The following is a 24542-nucleotide window of genomic DNA, read 5'->3' as shown; positions in this document are numbered from 1 at the left end:
CTTCAGTTCACTTTACTGTTAATCCTGTTTCTCCATACCCACAGTTTTGCCTGGTTAAACAAATCTTCAGGGGAAGCATTTTAGTGATTTTATGCATATATGAAAAATACAGATAAATGTATATATGAACGTTGACACAGTGGTCACAGCATTGTAGAGAGTTACAAGACAGCTTCCATTTTGAGCAACATTTACTTACACTGAAATAGTAAGTATTTACTATTTCAGTGTAAGTAATTTACTATTTCCCCTCTCAGATTGCTTATTCCCAAAGTGGAACTCCTCATACCTACCCACATTGAAAATAAGGCTTGGAAAAATGTTAATAAAGAATTTTTTTCTGGATCTGACACTCCAGCTGTACCAGCCAAGCCTTCTAATACAACTCCCTGGCACCAAAAGGTGATTTTGATAACACAGTTTATGACTGGTTTGTGAAGTGAGACAGCCTATGTTAAATACAGACATGTTTTAGTTTTACAACTATACAGAGAGAACTGTAAAAGTTACTAAAGAAGAAAATAAATTTCCATCCCTAAATTCTGAAAAAATGTAGCACAAGTTTAGCCTTAAAGTTACTAAAGCAGTTTGAGTATTGTTTATTCAAGGAAAAAAAAAAGAAAAACAAAGAGGGAGGGTTTAACATTTGACATTTATTAGAGACTACAATAATGTCATACTGGGTCTGTGTCATACTTGGTCTCTGTGCCCTTATGCACACACTCAACACAGAGATGCAGGCACAACACCCAGAGAGAGTAGGAGACTCCTCTCTTTGCAAGTACTGAAAATATCAGCTAAGCAATTCTCTGACAGCTATTGCCAAAATTGCCATTTTTATGTGGATTTTAGAATCCAGCAGAGATGGTTTCTGTGTTGAAACCAGAGTAGTCTACATAATCTTGCAACTTTATGTAGTGTAGTTTCTGAGTTCACAACAGTGTCAGTGCCATGTGCAAGCTCTATACCACAACAAAACTCCCTGTAATCACCTTTGGTGACTGTTTCAGAAGAAAGAGAAACCAAAGTATGCCTAGAGAGAAGGAAAAATTAGGAGTGAGATGCTTAAAACACAGATGGAAAAAAAAAAAACCACCAAACCTAAGGCTTGGAAAAAACAAAAAAGGATTATTGTCTTGCTTAAGTGATCCCCTGTATTGAAATGAGATTGCAATCAGAAATCTGCCACTTATCCAACAAATCAGCCTGACTGTCAAAGGCACCCTTTAGCAGATGTGTGCCTTGGAGTACTCAGTGCACCCATTACATGGAAAGCCACTTATTGCGGGAAGCAGGATTAGACTGCATCAAGGACACAAAACCAACTCTACCCCAAAAAACTCCAATTAAAATCAGCAAATGTATCTTTCAGACAAAAGTATTTTCAACCTGAAGCATGGTCTGGTATGAAATGCTGAGAATAACTGCAGGAGTAGAATTCAGGTCTCTCTGCACCTTTTTTTCCCAGTTTAAGCCTGAAGGTTTGTGAGTAAGCTGACAACGTCCCTAGAAGAGACAAGGAGTGTGCTTTCTGTCACCTTCAGTATCAGCCTCTGGCTTCATCAACACACAGATTTTCCTACACAATGTAAAAAACTTGGTTTATCACTAGCCAGGGAGGATGAAGGGTTTGTTCTCCAGCTGTGCAAGCAGCTTTGGCACATCACACCCTCCTCTGCCTCTCTTCTCCTCAGGGGAAGTCATGGGCTCGGAGCTGTCTGTGCCCCACAAAGAGCCCTTCAGCTCCCTAAAACTCATCTGGGGGCTAAGAAGTACCAGACTGGGGATGCAAAAGCACTCATTGATACTGGCAGAGAGGAAAAACTAAAAATAAACCAGAACAACCGACCAGGGACACACTTTTGATTGCAGTGTTTCATTCCACAGCTCAGCATCATTGGCCTCATGGTTAAAACCATTAAAATTCCCCTCTGTCCCATTCCAAACTGCAGCACTGATCCACTGCAGAACCCTGACCAGGTCATTCAACCTCTCCTTTCTTTTTAATCAGCTCTAGTGGGAGGATGAAGATCCACATCACCTGAAGTCTGGAGAAGTTTCTTTGAACAAAGATGCTTTGAAGGATAAGCAAGAAACAGAAACAGCACAAAGCACAAATATACAGTAATGAATCAGCTACTATAAATCAAAGTATTTTTCGTAAGAAAAAAACAAAGATAAAATCTGAAGGTCAGATTTCTAAGAAGCAGTAAAATAAGTGAACTCAGATACCTGATTATATTTGGGATGCTCTGAAAATGAAGTTCACTAAACAGCAAGTTCACATGCGAAGAAAATCATTGTTCCAAAAAAGCTAAGTTTTACAAAAAAGTCCATTTATAACAGCGTTCAAATCTTCCACATTCTTTAGGGTTTTAAGTCCATTTTCTCCAATTTATGGGCATTTTTGGCCCTCCCTACTACTTCTTTGTGATCATTTGCTCAAGTGTTCATCAAAGGCAGGTACTGAACATGGCAACCCCTCTCCTGTATTTCACATATGCCCTAAAAATCCTAAATGGGTCAGCACAGACAAACAAATACATAAGAGAATGTAATAGGAGGCTTTTGGAAGTTTGACCCAGTTTGGAAATGATCGCCTCTTTTTTCAGCTGGTTGCTGTTCATTTCCCAGGTGAATGTCCTGCCTTCCCAGCTTTCAGCTTCTCTGGTCAAAGAATGAATCCCAGGCACTCTCTGCTCCAGAAACCTTCCCACCCCCTTCTATTTAGCAATACATGTGAATGGAAGGGTGAGCATCACTGGATGAACATCTCGTCTGTGCCACAGTGCAATTTTGGTGCTTCTAAGAACAAGAGAGAGCAGAGCCATGATCGTAGCAGTTACTGCAGGGTAGTTTTTTTCCTGGCTCTGCATCCATAATCAATATGTTTCATTCTTTGCATGGCTGCCATTTTCTTATGATTTACACTTACGATTTCTAATGGCTGTTCCTCCAACCATTAGCCAGAGACATTCCCAGAACATCCAGCATTTGGAATAACATATGGAACAGCTCTGTTTACCTCAAACTCCATTAAATCTATCATGCTAGACAAGACTGGAAGCAAAGACTGTAAAAATGCAGGCAGAAGCACTTAAATTTATTGTCAATTCAGAGATTAATGAACTCCAAATTTCACCTAATCTGGAGTGTACCCCTGTAATAAACTCCACCCTGCACATACAACCACATGTGCTCACCCCAGAGCTTTGCTCCAGAACACTTGGTTTATTCTTTAACATAGTGCACCCCTTCTTTTTAAAGTATATACATTGCAATCTGGCCTCTCCCCAGGAGTGAATTTTATACGTGTGATCATTTTATTATGATGATGCATTTTTAAGAATGCAGTTTCTCAGTCCCAGTTAAGAGGGGGATTTCATAGTCTCATGTGTGTTCTTGCCCTGGCATCTGCAAACAAGTGTCTAAGCCATCATCTGCTACTCTTAAACCTGTGACACTCCAACCTGGTCCCAACTTCTCTCCTAACAGTGAAGCAGCAATGGGTCTGGAAAACAGCCCACTTAATTTTTTTCCACCAAACCCTCTGTCAGGAGAAAAAAAAAGCCTTTTTTTTTCTAGGTTCTGTTCAGTCCTTTAATGGCTGTCATTAATTGCCAGGGTCCACCTTTCAATTGAGCAGCTCTGGTGTTTAACAACACACACAATTAGCTGGCCCTGTTACTGTTTATCTGGGAGGCAGGCACGGAAATTTCCAAGTGTGTGGTGTCTGCCGTGCCCATTAGGAGGAGGAAGAGCGAGGACATTAGTCTTTGTGACATATGGCATTCAGATGCACCCCACTGACACAGAACATGAACGGCCCCGGGGCACTGATGGTGAACACGTAACCTCTGAAGCCATCACGGCCCAACTGGCCACCAATTTATCACTGTCTTACAAAAGCCATGTGTACTCCCTCACTCCTGCTAGCCATCATGTCAAAAGGGGCTGGCATGGCACTACAAAAGGGACAGGCAATAAAACTGTCACTGCACTCCAGTTTCCATGCTGAGCTCTGAGTTAGGTGGGAACCAGCAGAAGAAATTCTGCCTGCCTGCCTCTCTCTGTCCCCACACTTTTGAGAGCAAACACTAAATAAAAAACTTCTTTGGAGGCAATGAAAAATGAGAGCCAGATGAAATTCTTACCTCTCATTCTGCCTCCGTGCTCTGCAAAACCTCTCCAACTCCTTCTTGTAATAATGTAAATGAAAATAGATGCAAATGCAAGCAGAAGAACCAGTAAATAATTGACTGTCTGATTACCCTTGTCTGCTCCTCTGCAGAGCTCATTTGGTAATTATGAGGAACTGCAAACAAGCTATATGGCTCTGTGGATGCCTTTAAAATCAACACATTTGGGGGGCTGGGGTGAGAAACACATTGCATCACGTTTTCTGCACCATCGTTCCTTTCAACTCTTATTTTGAGTTTCCTGAATCTACTACATCACTTATTTTGAGTTTAATAGAAACATGTAAGTCAGAGAGGAATGTTTTTGCTACTGTACTGCAGGAAATCAGAATCCTGCTGTTAGATGCTGGCATGGCTTGTATTTCTTGTTTACCTTACTCTATAGCTTAACAAGCCCCATTTCCTTTCAGCTCTGTACAAATATAATGGACATGGGACAATGACACACATCCAGCTGCAAAACTGCTTAAAAGATGCATTAAGCATTGCCCCTAAACCAAAACCAATGCATTCATCATTGCCCCTAAACCAAAATAATCTCTTACCAAGACAAGGTGTGCCTGCATTTCCAGAGGGTCCTGGCCTTCTAAAGGCACCAGAGCTGTGCAAAGCAACCAAAGGAGGGTTCCCAAAATCTACTTTCTGAACACAGATTGGTATTTTTTGATACTAGTTTGTAAGGACAAAACAGAACTAGGTTAATACCAATATAGAATAGAGTAACAGGATTTTTAAATCCCCTTAGGCCAATAAAGAGCTGTCACTAAGAACAAAAAAAAAAAACCAAAAAATATTCCAGTTGAAACATCTCTCCTCCCATGCTCAGTGCTTATGCAAGATGTAATATATTAATAATTAAAAAAGAATAGAGCAGTTAGGAATCCTGCCTGTTTCTTTCCAGCTACCCCAAGCCCCAGTCTCCCATAGGCAGGTAAAAATTCATAAATTATTCCATAAGCAGTCCACCAAGGCGTTTTGTTAGAGAGGCTGAAGGGCCAAGAAGGCTCTTTTAAGTTTAAAACAGCAAATATGGGACTAAAAGATAATTCTAGTTACTTCTGTAATAGTATTTTAACATTTGGAAAAATGAATGGAGCAGAATTCTAAGTTCTTGCCCATGAGTTTATCCAAGAAGGAAAAGCAAACAAACAAAGAGAAATATGCAAGTCAAATACCAAATATTGAAAGTAATTAAAAAAACCCCCAAGTTTAGCTGAAGTTCACATAAAAACAGAGAAAAAGAAAAGTTATTTTGAAAACATAGAGAAACAGATTTAGATTTAGAAAATAGGGCATTTAACCTGGCCCAATCCCGACATTCAGCAGTCTAATCAAGACAGATTTCAGTGATGTTCAAAGTCAGAAGAGGGCTCTTCCTTTTCCTTGTAAGTTACAGGAAGAATTTTAGTGTACTTTCTATTTACATGTGTCATTCTGTCAGAGGAGGAGGGAGAAGATAAGGAATGTTTCCCTCTGATAGGCCACTGGAATTTATTTAAAACCCCCATCAAATTAGCACAGATTCTGCAATAATTTAAATGACCTTTATGTTTGTTTAAAGCAAGTCTGAACTGCAGGCATGGGAATATTTCTTCTACAAATCTGAACTCACCTTGTCCAGTAAGTGACACTGGGGACCAGAAAATTCAAGCATTTTCACAACCAGTGGGCAAATCCTGGTTTATTCAAGGCCTCATTCATGCATCAGAAAACACTCTGGAGCAGAATTTCAAATTACTCAGAAGACAGGGTCTTATCTTTGAAAAATGGGTAAGTCACCAACTCAGAAAGGTTTTATTTTTAATAAAAGAGATGTCACTCAAGACAAGTGGCAGATTCTAATATCTGTAGAGAGCTGAAGTTTTAAGCTGCACGTGGCCATCACACCCTGGAGCTGCAGCTGACACAGGGACAACCTTTTCTCCATGGAGGAATGGAAAGCACATGTGTCCTTCCAGAAATCCACGTCCAGTCACACTGGACAACGCCAAGTACAAAAAAAGACAACCACAGCGAGTTTGTTTGCTGAGCAAGCGGCACCAAAGCCTTGGAAAATTCGACAAATAGCGGCAAGGAATTTTGTGCTAAATAATATGTCCGTGGCAGAGATGAATCCAGTTCAAGGGTGATTAGAAGCAGGAAGTAATAAAGAGAGAGTGTCAGCATCAGCCTCTGTTGAAAGTCTTTAACACCCAATTATCATAATTATAAACAGCAGGAAAAAAGTTTAAAATTTATTGAAATCAGGCTAGCACTGCATGCATCCCATCTAGGTTTTTTATTTCTATGAAACCCCCTAGCATATCAATCAGCTTTAATGAATGACTAATAAATTTTAATATTCCTCTTGAAGTTCATATTAAAGCATTTTACAGCAGGAGTTATTAGTTTATTACTATTAGATCAATATTAATATTGATTTGACATAATAAAGTTAGAGAGAATTCATTTCCTTACTAATTTGAAGACAGCAGAATGACAGGAAACAAATATTACAAAACATCATTAATAAATATTCAGTATACACCAGATTTTGAAGTTCTACCTTCTCCTCCTGAAGGAAGTGAGTCTTAAAAAAAGGCAGAACTCCAATCTTAACTTTACTTGCCATTATGGCTACAACTGGGTCAAATGGAAAGGAATGTTCCCTTATCACCCTAAATGACACAATATTATAAAAATTACATTGAAAGACAAGACCTGTGCTTGTATTATATTATACATTAAGCCAACACCTAACAAAATGAGGAACTGCACCACTCAGAGTTTCAGCCTAAGGGAATTGCATTCACAGAGAAGGGATCCCACAGGTAAAAACTTATAATGCTTTAGGAATGAAGAATAACTACTAGTGTGGGTAGGTCATTTGTGGGCTACCCAGTGATGTCCAGGTGACTGAAAAGCTCCTGAGTACTTCTGTAGATCTTGCTCAAAAGGTACCCTCATAAAGCACTTGTACTTCCTTAGATTACAGCCAAAAAAACCAAGATAATAAATCCATTTTCCAGCAAAGAAATCAACGAGCCTCTTTATTACCAATGAAATTCTGGTAGAAAACATATAAAGATATTTCTAAAGTATTTCCTTATTTTAAGTCAAGTGCTGTAAACTAGTTAGCTTGATAGTAATTATTCTATTCTGAAATCTATTTCTGACTTGTCTGGAAAAACAAATAGATGTCAAAAAAAAAAAGAAAAGAAAAAAGAGAAATCTTAAATCACAGCCTTGCAATAGATGTGGATTTATTTTCCACGGTAGCATGTGGGGTTTACTGGTGCAAGTACCACCAAAAGAAAATACTCTAGGTCTGTACTTGACTCACAGGCAACAAGTCCAAAATGTAACCCAGGCAGGACTAGCAGCATCAGTTTCAAGTGGCCAACACTTTCCACAAAACAGCTCATTTTAAGTTGCATGGGCAAGGTTTGATTCTTCAGTTCGTGCCTGAGATTAGGGATATGGGTGAATGCTTGTTGTGCAGATGACAGAAAAACACATTATTCTACCCCTGTGGAAAACAAAACCAGCTTTCTTGTAAATCTTATTTCAAATCATGAATTTCACAGTTTGGAGGGGATACAATACTGCAGATGCCATTTTGGGTCCTTCTCACAAGCTCCCCCAAAATGGCCAAGTTGTAAGACAATGAAAGCAGAGCCCTGGATGCCTTAAACCCTGCAAGGCCTGCCTTGCCAGGAAGCTGCCAGGGCTGGGGCACACAGACAGCAACAACCAGCAGAAAGGACTTCTCCAATCACCTGGTAGAATTCTGCATTCACACTCCAGGTGATGCCTAAATGTCACAGCACATGTCACAGTTCAGACAGACACCATACACAGAATATCCCCATACAACTTCAGAAGGCTTCACCCCACACACAGTAACACCATACCTCATCAGAAGGCTGCAGCATCTGCCCTCCTTGCCCTGCAGCCCAGCCTTTTCTCCCCTGCTGTCAATGCCCTGCACCTGTGTGCCCTCTGCTCAGGGCCCTGGACACTCCATGGCTCGTTCCCCTCAGTGCTGCTCACCTGTGCTGCCCAGCTGGAGCCCGTTAGGGATGAGCTGGGCACAGCCACCCCAATCCCCAAAAACTCTGAGCCTACACCTAAAGGAAGCTGTAGTCTCATTTTAGTCTCACACCAAACCTGCAAAATTTATGTTTAGAAAACACTTATGAAATTCAGTTTAGACAACAACAAGGGAACAAATACACAAACTTGGGATGGCCACACAAATAATTTCAGAAGTTAGTGCAGAAAGCAGGTTGTGATTCAAGAGATCAGGACAACCAAACTCTCTCCTCTGCTTGCTGCATGACCTCAGACAAGTAATGCTGCTCATTCTCTTAGTATTTCTGTTCCCTTGCAATTTCCTGCGATGAAAGGAGCATAGTGAAGCAGATCTCACCATTTAGGTGGATGTCAAAACACATGTGAGAGGGGACTCATACAAGAAGGTGAGACAATCAGGGTTCCTGTTGGTTGAAGTCCCCAGGAGAAAATTAATCCCATTTAAAATGGGGCTGACTGTAACATGTTTCATAGCATACAGACCCCAACTTGCTCCCATGTCAGAATCCCTTTGAGTGACAGAAATTTTACAGCCTGACATCTTTTCCCTTGGGGAGCTGATAATTTCTTCTGACATTCACACAGCTCTCCTTCCCCTTTGTGCTGAGAAAGAGGCACCTGTGTTTCTCCAGTCATTTATAATATTCAGATTCTGCTTTTGAACTTTCCTTTGCCCCAGTTTCTTGTCATCACTGCTTAGTTATCAGCATGGGGAAGCGAGCAAGTAGCTTTCTCTCTTCCCTCAGGCAATACCATTGCTGCGCTTTGATTTGCGTCACAGACAAAAAAAGTAGAGCAGCTGCAGCCCTTAATTGCAGAAACCACGTATGAGAGGCCAAGCTGCAGTTTCACTGTTGCTCTTTCAGCTCGAAAAATTATTAAAGGCCCAGTTCTGCTTCCCCAAAAACATGTTTCCCAGCTTGCACACTAGTATGCAACTTTCAGACTGAAATATGCTAAAAAATCAGAAACATCAGTGCTTTTAAGAAGAATAAAGGTAAGTTTCAGAAATAAGCTCCTACACCAGGTACATCACTTGAATGTTTCTCATAAGGCTGTTAAGGGAGCAAATCCATCACTGCTTCCCAGTTCTCCTTGGAGAGGATGGATGGGCACAGGCACTTTATTCCCCTTGCTGAAGTGAGTTGCTGCAGCGGGGAGGGTCAGGTGTCTGGGTTGCTGTTTAGGTGCAGGTAGCTTTTTGTTAATAAATACAAGATCTAAGAGTCACATCTGGCATTTGCAGTGAGGGGAAGACCAGCAGGTTTGGCAGTACCTCCCAGGTTCCTGGGGATATCTTTCCCCAGATTTGAGCCCTAACTCTTTCACACGTACACACTTTTTACACATCCATACGTGCTTTCCCACAACAAAACAAGGAGTGGCTTTCATTAACTGAGCATGGAAATGAGGAGCTTGACCTGCTGGGAATTCCCAAGCAGTGGAAGCTGGTCACTCTGATCCAGCCCTGGCCAGGAAAACAATGACTATGGCCAGGCCAATACTGATGTGGAGTAGAAAATACTGGACTAGAAAACACACAAGTTTATTACTTGCAGCTTCAGCATATAATACCTTTTTCCTACTGAAACACTTTCTTGCAGGTATATAATCCCTCTGGTTCTGAAGTTCTCATGAAGATGATCATCTCCTTCCACACTGTCCAGATGGTCCCAGAAAGTATTTTAAGATATATTTTGTTTACTCTGTAGAGTATTAAGACAAATTTATACTGAGAAGGATCATCATCTGCTGCTGCTGATCTTTTGCTTCTGAAGAAAAGAGCAGTTCTGTAATGGATAATGTGCTAATACATCAATATTTCAGAAAAAGGAGTAAGGACATCAGGGTGGGTGGTGCAAATATGAAGTGCAGAAAGAACACAACGTACTAAGAAAGAGAGAACCATCAATCAGAACTCCTAAACAACATAATGATTAGTTACATTAGGAAGAAAGCTTCCAGTACCTCAATACCTTAGCAAATCCCTACACAAATTCAGGTGGAGAATGCTTTCAGACAGTGCACTCACATCTTCCACCTGCAGTAGCCACGTGCTGGTGATGCAACGGCTGGATAAATCCACTCCCCCATCCGACCTCCACCAGCTGATTCAAGAACAGCAAGGAGCATGAGAGATTTCTCATTTTACTGTAATCATATGTGTGTTACTGATGCTTACACAGCCCTGCTTTCATGAGGAAGAAAAGCCAAAAATAAAAATGTCCCAACTTAAAAGAGTGCCCTGTTCTAGTGGTATTTACACTGCTGCAGAAGCGTAAGGTTTGGATTACTAACGTGGGCTGTTCACCACCAAATTCCCAGGAAAACCCAAGCTGTAAAAGGTTGTGCTTGCTTTAACTTCTTGACCAAAAGGTAAAACTCTTCTAGACAACTTTGCAGTTTTGTTTAAAAACTATTTTGGTTCTGATGAAATTTGTCATTTCACAAAAACCACACTTACTACCTTGAAAAAAACCCATCACCTTGCAGCACTGTTTCATCGGCTCAAAGAACAAGAAAAATCCTTAAGTCACTAAGATTTGCTTTTGCTGGAAGTTCCATAATTATTTTCCCTACGTTATTTGCTTGTACTGGGTGAACATGGTGAAGGCTCTGATCTTTACTGTCATGTTCTCAGCACATCCAGTCCTCCATTTCAGGAGAGCTCAATTCTGCCATGAGTGCAGGGTGCTCGGTCAGAAATACAGTTTTTTCCCTATTCAAGGGCATTGCTCGATCACACCAAATAGCTCTGGCTTAAAGCATAGACCTGTCCTTTTTCATGAACACTCATTTTGGTGCCTCACAATCGAGCTGTTTGCTCTAGGCAGTTACTATGGCTTCTGCTCATGAACATGCTTTGTTCCTCAATCTCCTTCCAGAAAACAGGAAGCAAAAGCCTGGCAGCAAAGGGAAAAGACAGCAGAAACCTCTGTATCAGAGCTACCCTCACACATTTGCTTCCAGGTCTAGATGTACTTTTGGGCTCACAGTTGCTTACTCCAATCAAGTTTTGTCATGGGAAATTTGACAGACATGGAGAATAACAATGTTTTTCACCTACAGTGAAATGTTCTGAAAGGCAAGATGCCTGGTGGTTAATTTTCTTCTTTTGGTAAATATGCATATAGTCTGCCCTGTTTTTGACTCAAATGATATTTGAAGTATTTTTAGAGGCAACCACTGGCTAGACCAAACATTCTCCCTGTCCTGAAATAGTAGCTCTGTTTTATGGTCTCTGAAGCATCCTGGCTTTCCCAGTCTCAACTGCAACTCAGTTCTGCTGATCCACTCCACCAGAGCTCACCTTCAGGGATGCTCCCAGTTCTACACAGCCCACCTCAGCCTTTGCCTACCAGAGCTGTATTTCAGTGAACAGCATCACCCAGACAATCCAGCTTCTGGTCTCCTCCGGACAGAAGATAGAACAATATGATGGTATCTCTACTCATCCCAGATTTCTTGACACTGAGATGGTCCCGGAAAAATGGACTCGTTCTCCAGCACAACCAGCAAGATGAGATGTGTAACAGGACAAGTTCATTCTTCCATGGGCACTGAAGTCTCCCACCAGGGATGGACCTGGCTCTGAAGAGTGCTGGCTGAATTCTGTGCCTTCCAGATGAGTACCTAATGTACCCTGATTTCGTTCAAGTTTAACGAAAGCGTCACAGAGGAACGAGGTGTGCAGGCTGGAAAGGCACCAAATGGTGACATGTTTGTACTGCTGTTTGGCTAGAACAATACAGCATTTATCAAAAGTTAAACATTTACTCAAAACAGGGCTTCTGAACACTTTCTGCCACATAAATTGCTGTAATACAGCATGAAGTTCCATACAGAGGAGCACACACAATGGAAGAGACAAAACAATTCCGCTGACTTGACCCAACCCTTTTTGCTCTGTTTTCTTTTTCCCTGAGCATGGGAAGAGTGGGATAAGACTATTCCATGCTTGTCTTAAGGAAGATAATAAATTACAACAGCGTCTTTTCCTGTTTGATTTCACCATTATTTAACTTAGTTAGGAGAAAAAAAAAATAAAGGCGGTGGTGCAACGGAGAAAGTAATTGACTTAGGATTTGTTAGCCCTGTGGCCTTGATCCAGTTTCACCTTTCATATCTAGATGCCTAAACAGAAGGAAGAGTCAGGGAAAAAAAAATCAACCAGTCCAAACAATTGATGTACAGCAGGTATCAGTAAACTGTCAACCAAACCGTTCTGCTTCTGGATGGCAAGGAATTTGCCTGAGGGTAGCAGACTGTGACTCAGGCAGCAGAAGCCTGAGGTCCCGGGATAAAGGAACCCTTCTACTGCCATTTCTCAGTTTAGAAGGGCAGCACCCTGTCCCAAGAGGGGTCGTGAAGCAGCCCTGCCACACAAAATCGGACTGGCTTTTTTTCCTTGCATGCAAACTTTAAGACTGATATTGCTTTAACACTGTCGAGTGATGCTGATTTTCATGAGTTCTCCAGCAAGTACTCAAGGAATTTAGTCTTTGCTTGAGCCAATTCTTGAGACACATATGCTCCCAGCCTCCAGAAGTGAGGGATTGGCCTGAAATCTCTGAAAAAGGGGCTGTAACTTGCATATCCCTTCTTACCACCACTGCTGCAATGTTTATGTATTTATATACAAAATCAATATACAATGACAAGCATCTAAGACTTCTCCAGGGAGAAAAATGACATGGAAACCTCCCCCACCTCCCAAAGGGTACAAACTGGCAGATGGACAACTGTAACCGAGACGAGCGTGAGGCTGAAGAGCTTTTCCAAATGTACTGGCTGTCCTGCCCTCCTGCCAGTGGTGTGCTCCTTGCTTTGTGCTGTCATCTGATGCAGACTCGCAGCAATGAGCCCATGCACAGGACTCGAGCAGCACAGAAATGCATTTAACAGGCGCCGTGGAGGCACTGAAATAATTGCCTAACGTGCAAGGTCACAGTGTGCTGTACTAAATCTTCCATGTATTGTAAACAGGCAATTTCTGCAGGACAAAAGCACGGGCAACATTGCTTTGCTCACCTATTATAGTGGCCTCGCCACCAGAATCATTACAAAAACAGGATACGTGATTAGAGAGGAAAATAAGCTGAGTTTTGTCCTCAGGCCACGGGCTCTCCATCCCTCCAGCTCCTCCCAGCAAGCACAGTGGTTTCACTTACACAGGGCTCGTGTTTCTGCCATCTGCCCACCATATTGGTGGGGAGGTTTGGAAAAGGACTGAACAAAGCAGGGCTTGTCTCCCTCCAGCAGCCAAAGGGAAGCCTGGACTGGCACCCAGCAGGCAGCCTCTACATCAACAAGCAGTCAGGAGCCTGTGAAGGCTAAAAACAGCAAGAGATCTTCTTTCTAAGAAATAATTTAAACAGAGTTGAAGCTATATCAAGAGATGGAAAAGGGCCTATTGAAAGAGTTGGGGCGAGGGGGGAAAGACCCCATGAACTACACGTGTGATAAAACTAAGGCAGCACAAAAATCCAGCTAACATCCAGCAGGAAGCAAAGATTTATTCACAGCCCTTTCTGTAGAGCTGCTTGACTTAGAGTTGCTTTAAGAAGCCTCTCCTAATTCCAGGCAATGAGTGGCTAGTGGCATTGCCAGGGAGGCTTTGTCACAGTCACAGATTTCCCTGTTACAGCAGGTGGGAAGAAAAGACAGCTACTGGGAAGAAACCATAATTAAAACCCAAACATATTTGTATGAAATGAGTTCACGCAGAGAACAACTCCATAAGAGGAGGATGAAGAACTCCAGTGTGATCAAAATCTCATCCAGAAATGGAAATTCTTTCCTGGGAACTTGGGAGAAGCACTCAAACAATTGTTATCTCCCATTCCATTTGAGGCTGGGCTAGCAGCTAGGGCTGAAAACAGCAATTTCAGCCAGTTGCTCAACACCAGAAGTTGATACAGCAGTGATAACAGGTGTCTGTGGCATTAGTGTAAAATAAAAGTCTTTGAATAAACGAAAAGGAAATTTCCAAGACCAGACTTTATGTCAAAGAATAACAAAAATACCACAGGGTGCTCCATCACTCCCTCAGCTTGGAGTCTACCTTATTTTCCAGTGAGTAGGGGGCCATAAAACAGTAAAAACCCTAGAACTAGATCCCACAGAACACAGCATTGCTGAATAGCTGCTAACAATCTGGAGATTAGCCCTAGATGGATGTTTAATAAACAGCTGCTGGCATGAAAGTCATATGCAACACAAACTGACCAGAATACACACATTGATCTTACCATCTCAAGGGGATTCACATTCTACTGAAACACACAGCTTCTTCATCACTTATCAAAGATAGAAAAAGGTGTGACTGCACTCTGGAAAGACCTAATTGTTTAAGAAAAAAAAAAAAAAAAAGGCAAATAAGAAGTATTAAAAGAAGCAATAAAATGGAGAACTGAAGCGAATCTTGTAATTTTCAGATCAAAATAAATTAACGTGGTCTGTAAATTAAAAACATCCCAGATTAAAACTCAGTCAGCCACACCATTAGTGCATTCCTCCCAGACCGAGTGGTCTGAGGAATTTATAAATTTGGCATCCTATAAAATGTGCTATTCCTGGCAGGTCCTGGAAACAGGGGAAGTGGAAAGGCCAGGAGCACAGGCAGAGCAGCAGGGCCAGCTGCAAGAGCACAGCTATGGGCTATTTGCTGGCATTTCCAAATATTTTAAGTCCCAAATCCAGAGCACCAAAGAGGGCTAACAAGTTGGGCTCATCAGCCTCCCCTTGGATTAATCTACAGCTCTGATACCTGCTGGGATTTGTAGGAAATCCACAGCAAGTTTAGTCATGTAATATTTATGGATATCAACGTATAGACCTTTTTCATTCATTTAATTAGAAACCTTTAAAAAGGTTTATTATGCACAAATTCTGAACTACAAAACTCCACAACCTTTCCTTTTCCATGCTAAAGAAACACTTCTGAAAAAAACCCAAAAAACCAAAAACAATGCAAACAAAACAACAAACCAAATAGAAAATTCTTTTCCCACAAGGAAAAGCAGCTTTATGCACAAGATTATCTTTCACCAACTATGCAGATAGTCTGCCTCAAGGGAATGGAAAGACTTATGAGGCATCTGTCACACACAGCAGCAAAAAGGTAGATGGCAAAGAAAAAATTAAAGTCACAAACCCAGCCAACTCCCAAACTACCAGCAGGGTTTAGATACAAGGACTCTTGCAAGTGATCCTATTTGCCCACAGCAATGACATCTATGTTGGAAACACAAAGCTGTTCTTGGCTGGGCATGATTTTTTAATATTTGGAGTATTCACTGCAAGCATGATGCTTCTACAAATGTGAGGAAGAACACCTACATGTCAGCAAAAGGAAGGAACTCACTTCAAGCACACAAATTCTACTGAATTTCCAAGTGAAAGCAAACAAAAGACTGCAAAGTTACTGGTATCTGTTCAAACACCTCCACGTCAGAGCACATTAAATGTACCAACTCCATCACACAATTCCAACTCAGTTCGTGCCACAGATCCAATCTCCATCAATCCCAGAGTTTGTGTCAGCCTTCATGAGCTTCTCTGAGACACTGATCTGTGCCTCTGTGGCAGAAAGTAGCTCCACTTGTCACTCATTAAGGACTGAAGAGGGGAGAGCTTGAAGCACAGCAGCTCCTCACTCCAGCAAGAGAGGCAGAAATGCTACGCTGTGCTTGGGAACTGCTTTGCCCTGCTTTTCTACAGTTGGCCAAATGGTTACCCAAGAGATCACAGCCCTAAACACTTGTTCTCCTTACTGAAAAGTGTGCTGTGCCTTTGATAGTTATTCCTACTCCAAAATATGTTCAAGAGGGATGAGCCACCCCATGGAAGTGCCTGGTGGCACTGAGGTGGGACGGTGAAGAGCTGTGAGTTAGGGACTGAAGGGGACTTGGTCTTCAGAAGTGTGCTCATCAGAAGATATCTTGGCACCAGCCCCCCAGCTGCTCCTGGCCCAGACCAAAAACCCAGACAGAAACACACAAAGGATCTGCCTCAGAAGGCAAAGAAGAGAACCTGAAGCACTGCAGCAAAATATTCTCCAATTTCCTTCTGCACCCCAACCACATCAGCTCTGCAGACCCTTTGGGCACCATGTCCCACCCCACTCCCTGAAGATCACAAGAACATCTTTGATTTGCAGAAGGTAGAATATACATGGAAAGAAAAGATCCTTGAGGTTTAGAAGCTGAGGAACTTCTGAAATTCTCTATTTCTAAAAGCAAGGAAAGGCAACGGGGTGAATCAGAGGTACAACACAGATGTAAAAGCAGAGCCACTAAGAAGAAAGGAAGGAAACAACAACCAAAGAATGAATTTCTTCAAAAGTCACACATCCTAGTTCTGCCCACTTCCTTTGCACTCCCTCAGCTGAATTTTTGTCCATGTGAATAAACATGTGCAATGGGAATTCAGCTCAGGACCTCGCTCCCATTACTGCAGCTTGCATTTAATTGAAATGTGCAATCCCATGGAAGTCCAAACTTTAACCCATTTGGGTGGAGTGACTATTATTACAAGCTTCATATTTTTCCTAAAGCTCCAGCTGCAGGAACTGTAAGAGTCCGTGAGAATCCAAAGATCCCAGTTGCAGGATTTTTGTTTTGTTTATTTTAAAAGATAACTCAAGTTCTCATGCTTCTGGAGAAATAAAAATAAATAAAAAGAAAAAGCTTAAAACCATGACTTGCAGGTTTATTAAAGGCTCAGAAACCAGAAAAGGAGACGAAAAACCACTTTCCATCTTTTAAAAAAAGCTTATGATTCTTTTAGTTTCCTGCTAACTGCTTACTCCTTTGGGTTTTCATTCTGCAGCACTTTCTCTCCAATGACTATTTTTTTCAGAATATAGCTATTCCTCAATAAAATGGCAGATTAGAGGGCCCATTCTTCCTGTAGCTTTGCTGAAGGTGATCATATTTGATGAGTCCAAAGCCATTCCCCTTCCATGCATATAAAATGTAACATTATTTCAAGGGTTAGTTTAGACCACAGTGCAGGAGATGAGAGGAACAGACAGATGTGCTACAAGACTTCTTAGATAAACTATAAAAAGGTACCAAAACATTTATGCAGCTTCAGAAGAAAGGAGCCAGGCCACAGTCTGTCATCAGCTTTGTACCTATCACCTGATCAATGCCAACAATAAATGAAAGCCTGGACATGCAGAGAATTTGACTCTCCATGGGAATTTTTCTGGGAATTCAACAGAATGCCTTATCTTCAATACCAACACCATTAATGCCAAGGGAAAAAGAAAACACCCAACACACTGCCTTAAAAATTGCTCCATTACTTTTTAATGGGGATTTCAAACTATTTTCAGACTATGCTTTCAATCTCATCACCTGTATCACGTGGTTTATTTGGTTTTGCAGAAGCAGGGGAGCAGCTTTGTGATGCAAATGTGTTTCATGGTAGCACCAGACCACCTGTATCCCCTCCACCAGAAGAGTAAAGTAGTTGTCAGAACTCATTTTCTTCATAGATGTTACAGAAGAAGCTGAGATACACTTTGTCCAGCTCTCATGTTTTTATGTTTTCATGAAGAAAAAGGAAAATATTTGTTTCTAAGTAGTTTCCAGCTTCAGGGCTCTCAAGTTACAGGACTGAAGCTCAATAAGCAACACAGGATCACTGGTGATAAAGATGAGAGCCAGAATGAAGTGCAAGCAGGAGAGCACACACGTGTGTGTATGTATTATTATATTAAGCTATGCATAAGCACTCCTTGGCCAAATTAAGTTTTCACTTAAATTCCCACTACTGAAACACAGATTACATGCAGTTAATTAAAAAATACCTTCTAATAATTCTCGCTGGGTAAAGCAAACTGCAGCTATGTAACAGTGATGGAGACATTGATCAAAATTCACTCGGAGCACTGTGCTGGCTAAAGGGGTTAAGCACTGGAGGAGAGGGCAGAGAGGTGCACTGCCATTTCACTGCTGTGCTGCAAGCCCAGAAAGCCTGGCTGGCTCAAGAGGAGCTACTCAGCTCTCAGAGCTGCTTCAAGTAAAATTCCACCCATTTTCCAATCTGCTGCGAGGTTTCCTCTCCCTCCTCTGCAGTATCAAATGCTACTGTGACCACAGCTGGAAAAGACATCTAAAATGAAATGGAGCCCTGTCTCCTACCAGTACAAACCCACTAATGAGAAGTTATTAAAAATATCCTGTTCATTTCACCCACAAGAGCACTTCCCCAAAAAATTTATTGGTAAAGCCACTGATCAAGCTCAGCCTTTTCCACACTGATTGCAACACCACAGCACAACGCAAGCAGCACCTAACTCCTGATGCATCTTCAATTTTTTTAACATGTCTAAGGAATTAACAATCAATTTCTTTCATCTTCAGGGCAATAAGTGCTCGGGCCAAAGGAAGAAAGCAAGGAATTGTTTCATTTGGCATTCTTTTGTATCAGTACATTTACCAAACAGCTCTTACGTAGAACTTGTCATGGTGATTCATTTTATTGCATCCAAGCCTGTTGTACTGCCCCAGTAGGTATTCCAGCTACAAATGAGTCATAAAACCCCTGAATGTGGTGTTTTGTAGGAAAGGCTGAATTCTCCATCAAAGGAGTCTCAAGAAAAATTTAAAAGAACAAAAAGAAAGCACCATTACTTGGGGGCAAGGGGGCTGGAAAAAGAATACATGAATAAATAATGTGGAAGCAAACAAAGTCCTCGCCGTGTTGAGCACAGCTGTTCTACAGCATGTATAAAGGCTCTGGTTACAGAGTCAGGGCCATTTCCCCAAGGAAAGAAAAGCCCTGTGTTGCACAATATGGGAGCATGAACACACAGGGAATATGCGTTGACTTGTTAGTGCTGAGGAAAAAAAAGATTTTGAAGAAATCACCGATCTACAACAATTCTAACTGCTGATGCTGCCAGAGGACCTGCACAGAGATGATTACACTTGGAGTCCAAATTCCTACAGAGCCAACATTCACCTTACTGAGCCAGACACCTTCCTAAACACAAGCAGCTCTGCCTCTTTGAAGCAGTCTGTGGCTAAGAGAACAGCCCATTAGGAGGTGCAGACACTGAGTAAATCATTGCCCTCGCTCAGGAACACAGAACAAGCTGTTCTGCCCTGCTCTGCCCTCCTCATCCGTGTGTGTGTGTGTGTGTGTAATCTGTGCCCGTTCCTGCACGGGGATGGGAGGCAAGAAGTGAAGTAACAATTATGCTGGCATTAAAAGATGCCCAGTGTTGGTTTTTGGTTTTTCTTTTGTGTTGAGGTTGGGACTGAATGTAGTGGAGGTGATAGTTTGTGTTTAGATTTAGATTTTTATTTTTTATCTATGCTATAATGTTATCAGTGAGTTTTTGTAGTATTTTACTAACAAGGTATAAAATGTTTAACTATTTTCTTTATAAAGTTTAAGGTTAAACTACCTAATTAAAAATAACACAAATTATTTTTACTTTTAAATGCATAACTAATTATTTGAAGTTTGCAATGCAGACCTTTTTGTTAAATTATAAAATACTACTTAAACTTGTAAAGGAGGATTAGTTACTGCTTTAAAACTTCCATTTTAGTTTTATATATATTGTTGTATTTTAGAACTTTCAACTCTAAGTTTTTTACTTTCTAATATTACGTACTTTTATTTAAACTATACACTCATAATTTTAGTGTTATTAATTGGAAGTTCTCTACTGTTTTAGGTTAAATATAGTATTTTCTTGTGGGTCTGTGCCTTTCAGCACAGAAAGTTTAAAATTCTCTGCAGGAAAGAGATGAGGTAAAGCAGGCTGATGGAGCAGAGCCACAGCACATCCATAGGGCTGTTCAAAGTGCATTAACCCAGAGAGCCCATGGAACTCAGAGCAGTCCTTAGGTATGAGAAATGGATTTGTAGAGAGTTTTTAGGGTTTGACAGAAGGTTTATATAGTTACGTGTTTGTATATAAATTCTGAGACAAGAGATGTCTATTTAGAAATGTTATGGAATAGGATAGATATTGTTGAGAGAGAAATGGAGTTAGAAAAAAGTTTTAAAAACTTTTATTCCATTTTTCAATTTCATAAAAAAATAAATATTATAATTCACACTATTACAATCAAAACCCAACTGTTTCTTACAGACCACTACAAACATTTCTTAACCTATCAACTTTTTACCACACCGTATTGTAAAAACCCTAAAACCAATCATCTAAAACTACCCCTCATACATCTTACTTCAATACATCTTTCATAATTCTATTTCCCCAAAGTACCTAATCTTATTTACAAAGCCATCCTTTAAAACTTTTTTTTCTAACTCCATTTCTCTCTCAACAATATCTATCCTATTCCATAACACTTCTAAATCAACATCTCTTATCTCAGAATTTATATACAAACACGTAACTATATAAACCTTCTGTCAAACCCTAAAAACTCTCTACAAATCCGTTTCCCACACATAGGCAGTGCAGCTCTCAGGGCTACAATAAATAACCACAACAGCAGCAATCTAAGTGGGAAGTGGTGTTTTCCAAGAAGCCTGACAGCACGAGACACTTGCATTCATCCTCCTCCTCTGGAGGTGGGCATACACCAACAGGCAGCTGAATGCACAATTTTACAGGACCCAGGGATAGCTCTTCTAAACTCACTGCACTGCAGCACAGAGCTAGCTCAAATACCCAGAATCCAGCCAGGGAGTCAGCCAGGGTTTGTTTTGCTCAGCTGGAGAAAATTGTTGCTTCTAGTAAGGGAGCCAGCTCAGTGTAGCCATGTCTCAGGGCACACAGATGTTCTTTGGCACTGCATAAATACCATAAACAACCATCCTGCTCCACTGTTAGTTCCTTCAGATTTATTCACGCCAGTCATCCCTTCTGTTCAAAGACCGGGATTTTGCCCAACATTTCCAGCTGATCCTGGGGTGACAACTCCATTCTGAAAATCACAAACCCCTGCTTTCCAGTTCAGGAAAGCAAACCATTAGTCAGAGCAATCTCCCAGCAGTAAGAAAGCACTGATTGAATTTCACTCCACCCAATTCAAAGGTCAGAGGGTAGTTTTCCATCCTTCACTGCTCTATACCATGCAGACCAGGAAACTGAACCAAGTCTTCCACATCTGAAGCCAGTCCCTTAACAGCCTACCATGCATCTGCACGCTCACGTGCACACACTCTCTCTGAGTTTCTTCAGAAGTCTCTATCATTTCCCCCGAAAAAAAAAAAATAGCAAAACTGATGAGTTTTGCAAAATACTTTGGCTCCAAAACCAAAAAACATTTCGACAAAATTCCAAGTCCAGTTTTTCTGAGCAACGCCGAGTATTGACATCAATTATCAAGATAACAAAACCAAAGTGAGCTGGCAGAGTAAAACTAATCACACAAGACCATGAGCTAATTAGGATGGAAAACAGACTTCTGTGGCATTAGGTTTGTGTTGCTCAATGTTTCTGAGGTTTCAGGTGGTGTCAGACAGATCTGGAATTCTCACTCTTACACTGGCATGTATCTAGAGCAAATACTCATCAGAGCTGCTCTAGTGTTTTCAGGAATGCAAAGACGAGCTAATAAAAAATTAGATTTTGATTTTAGCGTAGCCTATTTTTTAAATCATCACAAAAAGGAGTATTGTTTAGAAAGCCATTTTTCTTTCACTGACTGCAGGGATGGAAAAAGGAAAGAGAAAGGAGAGAAAAAAAATACTCAGAAGCCACATTCCTACTCCTCTGCCTTCTTGAATGACTCCATTATGAGGCTGAAAAGGAGATTTAATTAAATCAGTTCCACTTACCAACCAAACCTTACCTGTTTCCTTGCCAGAGACACCATTCCTTCTTGTTCCCAAAGGGGTGTTGAGAGGAGGGAGATAAGAGCAGAAAAACTGGATTTTAAGAGCAGGAAAGCAGAGGGGGCTTTAACTTTTAACCCAATTAAAAAAAAAAAAACCAAACAGTGGAAAAAACCCCAAACGGAGATATCAGAGATATCAAGCATTTATTAGTGCCAAGGCACCACTGCTAGGACTCTTCTGAAGATCCAGGATACCACATGCCAAACTCTTGGATACTAAAAATAAGCAAATATTCTAAAAGGGCTTCTGCTGAATTGTACTTTCACAGCAGAAGCTGGACAAGGTCCAAGAAGAACCATGAAACTGAGGCTTTCTGTATATTGCAGCCATTAAAATATGCAGTGAGTTAAAAGACTGCAAGGAAACCCTGTACTGTGGTAGCCCCTGCTAAACCTCATAACCACCTCTTTCTCCTCAGCTGTTGCATGAGGGGGGAAAAATTATTACCCTCTGAAAATTCAGAATCAACTTGTTTAAACAGATGAGTCAGCAGATGTAAACTTCAGCAAAGCTAATTCCCCAAGCTGCTGACATCACCACACACACAGAGACCACCTAGGAATTACTGCAGGCATGCCACTGCTCTGAAAAACACGGACTAAAAAGCAGAACAACCTTTGCGATGGTAGGTGTTGTTTTACTGTGATTACCCAGAGTAACAGAGCTGCTGATTACCTCAAACAGTCTGAGAGCTACGCATTTTGCTCTTCAAAAGCTTTCATGGAGCATCACCTCACACCCAGCTGTTTTTGACAACAGAGCTGGCATCGCTCGGGCTCCCTGTTAGGCAAAACAAGTCCCAGCAGCGTCAGGGAGCTGAGGGCAAAGGGGACCCATTGCTGCAGAGACACAGGTCACCTCTGCCAGCTTCACCACAGCTCCGAGGGGGCTCAGGTAGCAGCAGCCATCTCAGTGGGGAGGCTGAACTGTCCAACTCTGGCAGCCACAGCCCAGATTTATGCCCCAAACTGAAGCAGCACAGCAGTCAGTGGGCTGGATTAGGAAGAGAAGAGAAACACTGTGTTGTCACTATGCTCGCCGCAAATGATATTAACAAGCTGCAGCTCTATTATTCCCCATACTGCAGAAGAAAAATGCAATTATTAAAATCACTTGCTGATAAAAAACACCTATGGTATAAGTTGGGCTTGACCAGAGCCACCCATGCAGGCCTGTGGCCAGATCCAGACAGAGCCACGAGGCCACACATGTTTTGGACCATGCCAGACCTCCCCAGCCTGGCTCTACCCCAAGTTTCACTTCTGCAGAAGGAGAGGGAAGCCCAAGGTCACCCATCCCCGAACCTGTGTGGGCTGCCTGAGCTTCACAAAGCTCACCAGTTGGCCCGTTTGATAATAAATCACACTGTTGTCTCTGCCCTGACATCACAATTCACTGCTGGACACACACCATGCCACTGCAGGATGCCAATTCTCATGAACAAAAGATCCAGCTAGTTAAACAGAAAAATAAATCTCAGCTGCTAATAGGAGGGAAGGGAATTTTCAGTCCAAATAGCTGCAGGATTTCTTAAGAATTTTTTTTTTCCTAGTTGGAATAGTTCAGACCTAGAAGAGGCCCGTTAAGCCAAGCACAGTAAGTTAAATCCACAGCCACATCTGAAATAGGCATCTGGCTCACTAATAAGAGACCCTGCATTTTGCACTTCACCTAAACATCAGTATGAAGGAAAATCTCACCATGGCAAGGCCTACAGACTTCACTAATTCCTTTCACTGAAGAAATGTAACCTTACAGACACAGAAACCAACATTTGTATTGTGGACAATCAGAAAAGATCACAGCAAATTGTATTTTATTTTGTCTACTTCTTTAAACAAAGAGGAGAAAAAGTAGACTGAGCTGCTGACTATCTGTTTTGCAGATTAAGGTGACACTGACAAATGAACAGTCAATTTGCCAAAAATTCAAAGAATTAACTTTGTAAAAGGAACCAGAGATACTGAACGTATTACAGCTGCCTTTGACTTTGTAATGCAAAGCACTGTGCTGAACCATGGAAATCAGAAAGCCAAAGCGACTTGGAAACAGATCAGTCTGCATTTCACTGTGAGCAGTAAACAAGAGAAAAGGCTTTGAGTCTTAGGGATTTATTTTTTCAAAGCATAATATAACAAACAAAAAGCAACTCTTCCCACCTGCCATCAAACTGACTATCTGCCTTGTGATATTTGTGTCTTTTACAGCAAATACACTATGTATCACTTTCCAAGTAAGCATTCAGAGCCTCCCCAGTAATTGTGTGCCCAGTTTATATCTGAAGTGCCTTTGCAACACATGCATTGCCTGCCTGAGAAAAAAAGCTGGTTTTTCTAAGTCATCCCTACATGAACAGAGCACAAATTAGAGTTTGACCATGTGACCACCTAAAGAAATCATCAGAAGATTAAGCATAGATGAGTATACATT

At 41.3% G+C, this 24542-nt stretch overlaps 1 protein-coding gene across 3 annotated transcripts in view; it reads right to left on the bottom strand.

Moving 5' to 3' along the window:
* PDE3A (phosphodiesterase 3A) overlaps positions 1-24542 on the bottom strand; it is a 224408-nt gene that overhangs the window by 162325 nt on the left and 37541 nt on the right. The gene's annotated exons all lie outside the window — the stretch shown is intronic.

This window comes from Motacilla alba, chromosome 1A (genome assembly GCF_015832195.1).
Source record: "Motacilla alba alba isolate MOTALB_02 chromosome 1A, Motacilla_alba_V1.0_pri, whole genome shotgun sequence".
NCBI classification, from domain to species: Eukaryota; Metazoa; Chordata; class Aves; order Passeriformes; family Motacillidae; genus Motacilla; species Motacilla alba.
The sequence above is the reverse complement of the archived record's forward strand: the minus strand, read 5'-3'. Positions and strand labels throughout refer to the sequence as shown.